This window comes from Balaenoptera acutorostrata, chromosome 3 (genome assembly GCF_949987535.1).
Source record: "Balaenoptera acutorostrata chromosome 3, mBalAcu1.1, whole genome shotgun sequence".
Lineage (NCBI taxonomy): Eukaryota > Metazoa > Chordata > Mammalia > Artiodactyla > Balaenopteridae > Balaenoptera > Balaenoptera acutorostrata.
In genome coordinates, this window is record NC_080066.1 from 24591070 (window position 1) to 24599197 (window position 8128).

Sequence of the window (8128 nt, forward strand, 5' to 3'; positions counted from 1 at the left end):
CTAAGCATGTCTCGGCCAAGAACAGCTTCTTGCTCACAGGAAATGATCATCACGGTGACCTGGCTTCTCCCACAGAGACGTGAACACAGTTCGGGCAGCTGCCACACACTTGGGGCCAACTTGTGCTTCTCCACATTGTCAGGAAACGTGAAGGAAAATTATCATTAAGCATATAGTTCACAATTATATATGGCAAAGGAAGGAATGATGCTTTGGGGACAGTGAATCGAAATCAAGTAGAGGCAACTCTCAATTTTTCATGGCAATGGAAATCACAGAGATAAGTCATGAAATCTACAAAATCCTCCCAGGCTCAAGGGAACTCTACTGAGGTTTCTTTTCTGCCCTAATATGTGTTTGGTCAAAACTGCTTCAAAATGCATAAAATGGACTGGTTTATGTTCCCCTGGAGGACCAGAGAAATGGCTCAAATGTGAGTGGCAGGTTGCATCCCTATAATCAGTGCTTGAATAGCCAAGAGGTGGCCAGATCTAATCGTCATCCTGGCTCCAAACCTCACCACTCCCTTGAACACCAACCCGCAAAACTGTCAGAAATGTCACCAGAATTCTTCCCATGGTCCAGCCTAGGAAGAGCAGAGCAAGGTTGGTGGCCACCTTCACAAACACCATGGTCAGCAAGTTCAGGAGGGACTGCCCAGCCCAGGCCGTGGCTTGGGGAGAGTCACCTGGAAGGATAGGATGAACCCAGTGGTAACCACTGACTAATACCCACCCTGGGGGCACCCACGGGATCACATCAGGCCAACCAGTGAAATTTTTGGTGAATTCAAAGCTTAACTTCTAACTGAGACATCTCTACTTCCGGGCCTTGGAACTTTAATGACCAGTGCCACCTGGCGTCCAGCGCCGATATTCCTCTTTTATAGTCAGCAAAACATAGTGAAGCAGGGAAAAATACTTGTCCCCTGGCCCAGAAAGTCAGGGGGCCTAAGCAGTGGGACACTGTGTTCTATTTTCCTAAATGTGCTGGTTTGATTGTGATGACTTTCCATTTCCCAAGGTGTTAGAATCTTCCATCAGGGTGACAGCGCGGTAACCACTTTCTCCCATTCCATTTCCCAAGGTCTTAGAATCCTCCATCAGGGTGACGACGACGTGGTAACCACTTTCTCCCCTTTGCTGCTGCTGGTACTCCAGAATCTGACTCAGGCGACTTCCTAGCAGACCCTACAGCTCTCCACGCACCTCTCTGTTTTCTGTGGAACTAAACAACCCCCCGAGGACAGGGATTCTTGTCCTCATGGCTGATACACGGGAGGCAAATAATACACACGGAACGGACGAAAGAACATAGAGGGACTGAGAGTAGGGCTGATTTTAACTCCGATCATTTTTGTTTTTCAAAACTATGTTTCTCGCATAGTGGAGAGAAGCAAGAGCCTGCTTGCTCTTGCTTTTTTGTCTCCTTTCTTTCCATCTTCCTCCAATTTCCCTCTACATCACCTTCCAACCTGGTCTGCATGTAATCATGCATGGATTCTATCACCATTTCCCAAATAAAGGGACACATACCACCATTCTTTTAGGTTTTATATATAAAAAAACAATTATATGGTATTGAAGAGTGAGAAAGTTATTCCCCGTCCAATTCTCTTTCCATCTTTCTGATTCTGACAAGGAAAAGGACAAGGTCCCAGATCATGTTACTATGCCTTTAACACCTCTTAGATATCCTTGTTAGCAAAGAAATATCCTTGTTAGCAAAGGCAACCATCACAGGCAAAAGCAACAGCAGGCAACAATATCCATCTATAACTGAAAAGTTTTATTTCCAAACCAGTAAGACTAATGTGTTTTCAGTACCGATTTTAGTGTTCTTTGCAAAGTAAACTTACAAAGTTTACCAAGTCAGCTTAAGGTAAAATATTAAGTAAATCATTGTAAAGGCAGTACCAGTTTATGGCAAGAAAAACAGGAAGGTGCTATATGGTATGGGAATGACTTAAGTTGGGAAAAACTTGGACAACCAGACATCTTTTCCTTCTTCTCTCTGCCTTTGTGCACATCCGCACCTGGCATGCCTTTGCAGGACTTGCTTGGCCATTTCAGAAAAGGTTAGGAAACCAGTGAAAGATCTAGCCAGAGGTGGGCATGGCTCAGATGAGTGCTTCTCCTATCAACACATTGTTTCTGCACTGCATCCTTGCATCGACAAGGCCGGCCTGTGGACCACAGTGAAAAATTCAACCCCTCTTTAGTTTTCCCTGGGGCTCCCACTTTGCAGCGATACTCATGAGCCAGGCTCAGCTTTGTAGAATCTCATTCATCAGAATCACTTGAAGGCTAACAAGCCGGCCCCTCTGCCGGGGCCGCATGTGGGCAGATCGGATGTCTGGTGGCTGCCGATGCCGGCGAGATTGACAAAGAAACATGTGATGACTAAAGGTCTCAGGAAAGAACCAGGGGTTTCCATTATCCTAGGCTTTCTGGGTAATGCAATCTGAAAATCAATTCTCATTAAAAACAAGTGATACTAAGACCTCTGACAGGTTACATCTTAAGTGATAATTAAAAGCATATTTCCTGACGCTTAGCTGCTATGAAATGCATCCCTATTTATGCCACAGGGGGGGTCTCAGGCTAAGACCCTGTGGACAGTCATTCGCTCCCCCAGGAAACCTCATAGTTCCTGGAGTGTCATTCATTATTTTAATCTGATTTTCTTTACTTAAGTGAAATAGAACCTGGCATTGGCATTCTCTCTCCAATTCCACCAACAGTCCTTAAGAAGCAATTAACATCGTCATAAACCAAGGAAGGAAGATTTATTTTGCACAAATACAGTCTTTAGTGCAACGTGTGGATGGACTTTATGAATTATCAACAGCACCCCACTAAGCTTTGTAAACCTTCCTCACTTAATACAAGGAGACATGGTGGCCGAGACGTTAAACTCTATTTGAAGTGTCACAGTGGAAATCTCCATGTCGGGGGCCCAGAAGTGAGCAGTGGGGCTGACAGGGAGGTTCAGACTTTCAGAAAAGTATGAGAATATTCACGACGGCTGATAATAGTTACTGATTTGCCCTTTTGGATATCAAGATGTCGAATTTTATCTCAAAAACTATTGGCAAACATGGAAATGTTCAGGATCGCTTTCTTCTGAGATTTGTAGATTATCAAAACATCTCATTAAGGCACAGGAATAAGCCACCAGGTCAAAAATGTGTCCATTATATGTTGTTTTACCTTCCCAGGGCTACCATAATGAAGTACCACAAACTGGGTGGCTTCAAACAGCAGAAATGCATTGTCTCACAGTTCTGGAGGCTGGAGTCTGAGATCAAGGTGTCAGAGGCCATGCTCTCTCTGAAAGCCCTAGGGGAGCATCCTTCCTCACCTCTTCCAGCCTCTGGCAGCCCAGGTTTCCTTGGTTTGTGGCACCATTACTACAGTCTCTGCTTCTGTCTTCTCACTGTGTTTCCATCTTTTCATCTTCTTCTAAGGACACCAGATATACTGGATTAAGGGGCCTGCCCTATTCCAATATGACCTCATCTTTTTTGTTTTTTTCTTAGACAAAGTTTTTTTTGCTAGTTACAGTAAAATTAATACATATTTCCTACTAAATATTTAAGAAGCATGGAAATCCATAAAAGCACTTGAACTTTTGTGTTCTTCTTTTTACTTATGTTGGGAGCTGGCTGAGGGGTGGTGGGAGTGATCTAGGTTATTTGGAATCCTAGTCCCGAGGCCACAGAGGCAGAACATGACTGGAAAGGAAGCTATACTGGTCTTCAAGGTGTTCTTGTTTTTGTTTTTGTTTTGTTTTTTATGTTTTGGCTGCACTGCATGGCATGTGGGATCTTAGTTCCCCGACTAGGGATCGAACCCGCGCCCCCTGCATTGGAAGCGCAGAGTCTTGACCACTGGACTGCCAGGGAAGTCCCCAAAGGTGTTTCTGTCAGACGCTCGTGAGTCCTGGAGGGGTCCAGGGTGGAAAGAGGCCTCCTCCTGCTCTGACTCTGCTGTCACAGCTGCCATAACATCTCTTTCCACAACTACAGGTCCCAAAGACTGTATTTGCTTCCTAGGGTTGCTATAACAAAGTACCGTAAATGCTTGACTTGAAACAACAGAAATTTAATGTCTCACAGTTCTGGAGGCTAAAAGTCTGAAATCAAGGGGCAATATGACCTCCTCTTAACTAATTACTTCTTCAAGGACCCTATTTCCATAGAAGGTCACATTCTGAGGGACTGGAAGTTAGGACCGCAACCTCTCTTTTTGGGAGACACCGTTCCTCCCATAAGACACGCGGAAAGAGAGATCAGTCCCTAAATGATGTTTGGATAACTGGCGAACCTTTAGGGGAAAAATGAATTCCTTAATTTATTACCCACTCCTTACACTAAAAGGCCAAAGGGATCTAAGTTTTAAATGTGAAAAGTCATTAACACGAACACTTCTGTGCAGGCATGGTTTGAAGAGCTTTACATGTAACAAAACTGAATCCTCACAGCAACTCTGCTATTGTCTCTGTTTTACAGCAACAGAAACTGAGGCACAGACAAGTTAATTAATTTGCCGAAGATCACACAGCTGGTAAGCTCTGGAGCTGGTTCCTGGCAGCTTGGTTCCAGAGTCTGTGCTCTTGATCAATTTTATATGATTTTTTTTTTTTTTTTGGCCGTGTTGGGTCTTCATTGCTGTGCGTGGGCTTTCTCTAGTTATGGCGAGCGGGGGCTACTCTTCCTTATGGTGCGCGGGCTTCTCATCATGGTGGTTTCTCTTGTTGCGGAGCACGGGCTCTAGGCATTCGGGCTTCAGTAGTTGTGGCATGCAGGCTCAGTAGTTGTGGCGCATGGGCTTCGTTGCTCCACGGCATGTGGGATCTTCCTGGACCAGGGCTCTAACCCATGTCCTCTGCATTGGCAGGCGATTCTTAACCACTGCGCCGCCAGGGAAGTCCCAATTTTATATGATTAATACAATCTTGGAAGAGGGTAGTTCTAAAGTCCATTTCTTTAATGGTCTTAGGTAGTGTTTAAAATTTTGTAATAGGGACTTCCCTGGCAGTCCAGTTAAGACTCCGTGCTTCCAATGCAGAGGGCACGGGTTGGGTCCCTGGTCAGGGAACTAAGATTCCACATGCCTTGCAGCTAAAATAAAATAAAATAAAATAAAATTTTGTAACAGATATGCATCATTTTAAAATTAATGGGAAAATGGTTTCATCTTTCTCCTTTTCTTCTTTTCCTGCCCACATGCCCCTGCCCCTGCCAGGGCCGGATAGATGGTTAATCTGTTGGAGATTTGCAACTAAAGGAACCCAGAAGCTTCTAGGATGGAATGTTTGCTGTAGAACTGCTCTCTTATATCTGGAATTCTCTGTCTTCCTTGGTGCTGAAACTGTTTCTGACCCGGCCAAATACAGATTTCTTTCACAGTTCTGAAGATGGCTGTGTGGGCTTTTCTAACCTTTCTTCTCCAGCATTAACCACTTACGAATCACCTGGAGAACTTGCCGAGCTGTAGATCCTGGTGTTGAGTGGGGAGGGGGATGAACCTGAGATCCTCCGTTTTCCAACAGCCCCCAAGGGAGGCCTAGGCCATGTCCTTGGACCACACTGTGAGTCGTGAGGTCCAAACCTCTTCCTTCTCCATCAGCCCTACCTCCCATTTCTATTTCCCTTTGAAAATCAGGACTGCAGAACTTGAACTTGAAAAAGCAAAAAGGACCAAGGCTAAATCCTCTCCTAAGACTCTGTCTTCCCAACAAGCTCCTCTTGGGAGATGCCTGGGGAGAAAGAAAAATGAGAGAGGGAGTACAGAGCGTTCCTATTCAGCTTATGGAAATGTGGGCCTGAGAAATAAAGCCCTCCGACACTTCCACATGGGAGACACCACTCAAAGCGAATTCGCCAAAAGTTGGGCTTCTGCCCATCGAAGCCAGATGGCCAAAAAATGACATGTCACTACACTGATAGTTTGGGTGCTTTGTTTGTTCATTCACTTGGTCATTTTACTGCTTATTTGCTAAGTGTGGGTCCCTGTACCAGACACATGTTTATTTTGTTATTAACAATAGAGAAATAATGTGGGGTCTTGAGCACTCTTTTCTTCTGGGATCACAAAGTGTGTTAAATAAAGCCTCTTATTCCTGTGCAAAACCAGCCATCACTCCCTCTTAGCAGATGAAGGAAACTAGCACATGATTTCCTGATGGTCACCTAAGCAAGGCAGCAGAGTCAGAGCCAGCACAAAGCTCCAGGCTCTACTTTCTGCCCGTGCTTGTTGCTAAGTTCTTCATAGCAGGGAAAGGAAAGGTATCAGCATTTACAGATCCCCTGTACACTGGGCAGTATGTCAGGCCCTTTATATAGGGGACCTCATCAGAGCAGATAAGTGGCCAGAGTCAAACTACTAACCCAATCTACTACCGTCAAAAGCAACTTAAAACCACAGTGAGATATCACCTCATACATGTTAGGATGACTATTATCAAAACAGCAACTGCAACGAAAGACAACAAGTATTGGTGAGGATGTGGAGAATTTGGAGCCCTTGCACACTGTTAGTGGGAATGCAATATAGTGCAGTCTTTATGGAAAACAGTATGGAGGTTCCTCAAAAAATTGGAAATAGAACTACCATATGACCCAGAATTCCAATTCTGGATGCATATCCACAGGAATTAAATTCCAGATCTCGGAGAGAGATACGCTCTCCTATGTTCACTGCAGCATCGTTCACAATAGCCAAGACATGGAAGTAACCTAAGTGTCCACTGATGAATGAAGGAATAAAGAAAATGTGATGTACACATACAATGGACTATTACTCAGCCTTAAAAAAAGAAAATAAAATCCTGTAATTTGTGACAGTACGGATGAAGCTTGAGAACATTATTCTAAGTGAAATAAGCCAGTCACAGAAGGACAAACACTGCATGATCCCACTTCTATAAGGAAATTAAAATAATGCTCTCTTCGGCAGCACATATACTAAAGCTGGAACGATACAGAGAAGATTAGCATGGCCCCTGTGCAAGGATGACATGCAAATTCATGAAGCATTCCATATTTTAAAAAAATAAAATAGAAGCAGATAGTAGAATGGTTGTTGCTAATGGGTACACAAGATGAATAACTTCTAAGACTGTGCTGTACAACACTGTACACTGTTAACAATACTGTATTGTGCACTAAAAATCTGTTGAGGGTAGATCCCATGTTGTGTGTTCTTACAAAAAAAAAAGATGTTTCTAGGAACGTGAGTTATATGCATGAACCAAGACAGTCAGATTTCAGTGAAATAATGTGTTTACCACACTGTCGTGCATAAAATATCCAATGTAAAGACACATGTAGAGGGACTTCCCTGGTGGCACAGTGGCTAAGAATCCGCCTGCCAGTGCAGGGGACACGGGTTTGAGCCCTGGTCCGGGAAGATCCCACATGCCGTGGAGCAACTAAGCCCATGCGCCACAACTACTGAGCCTGCGCTCTAGAGCCCACGAGCCACAACTACTGAGCCCTCGTGCCACAACTACTGAAGGCTGTGCACCTAAAGAAGCCACCACAATGAGAAGCCCACACACCGCAACAAAGAGTAGCCCCCGCTTGCTGAAACTAGAGAAAGCCCTTGCACAGCAACGAAAACACAACACAGCCAAAAATAAGAAGAGTCAGGTACTATGGGGGAAAAAATCATCTATATGGTCACCAAAAAATTCCTGGTAAGGCAAGGGATTTGGAAATGGTACCATTGCCTAGGAGTTGATACTGAAAGCATTAAGCTATTTGACTTACACGATGTAAACAGATATTTACCACATGCTTATTACGTAAATACAAATGTGTTAGTAGGAGTGCAAACATGGGTAAAAGGGAAGTCGGTCCTCAAGGAACTTGCTGTCTAATTGGGAAGATAAGAAAAGCAGATATATAATTATTTCATACTTTACCAGATGGGAGAGCTTGGACAAAAATATTCAGATTTCCTCTCCATTGGATGGATGATGGAGTCAACCAGGACTGAGGGAGGAATAGTGAGATGGGGCCAACTTGGGGAAAAGGTCACCCTGGCACGCTGAGAAGGGAATGCCTGCCCGTGACAGCGGCCTGACCGTCTTCATAGACGTCCCTTGCAGAGTCACCAGC

At 44.4% G+C, this 8128-nt stretch overlaps 1 non-coding gene across 1 annotated transcript; it reads left to right on the top strand.

The window, feature by feature from the left end:
- The first annotated feature begins 6946 nt into the window (after positions 1–6946).
- Positions 6947–7053, top strand: LOC114236040 (U6 spliceosomal RNA). The gene has a single exon (XR_003622082.1). It is a non-coding gene; the product is annotated as a U6 spliceosomal RNA (small nuclear RNA).
- Positions 7054–8128: the final 1075 nt, after the last annotated feature.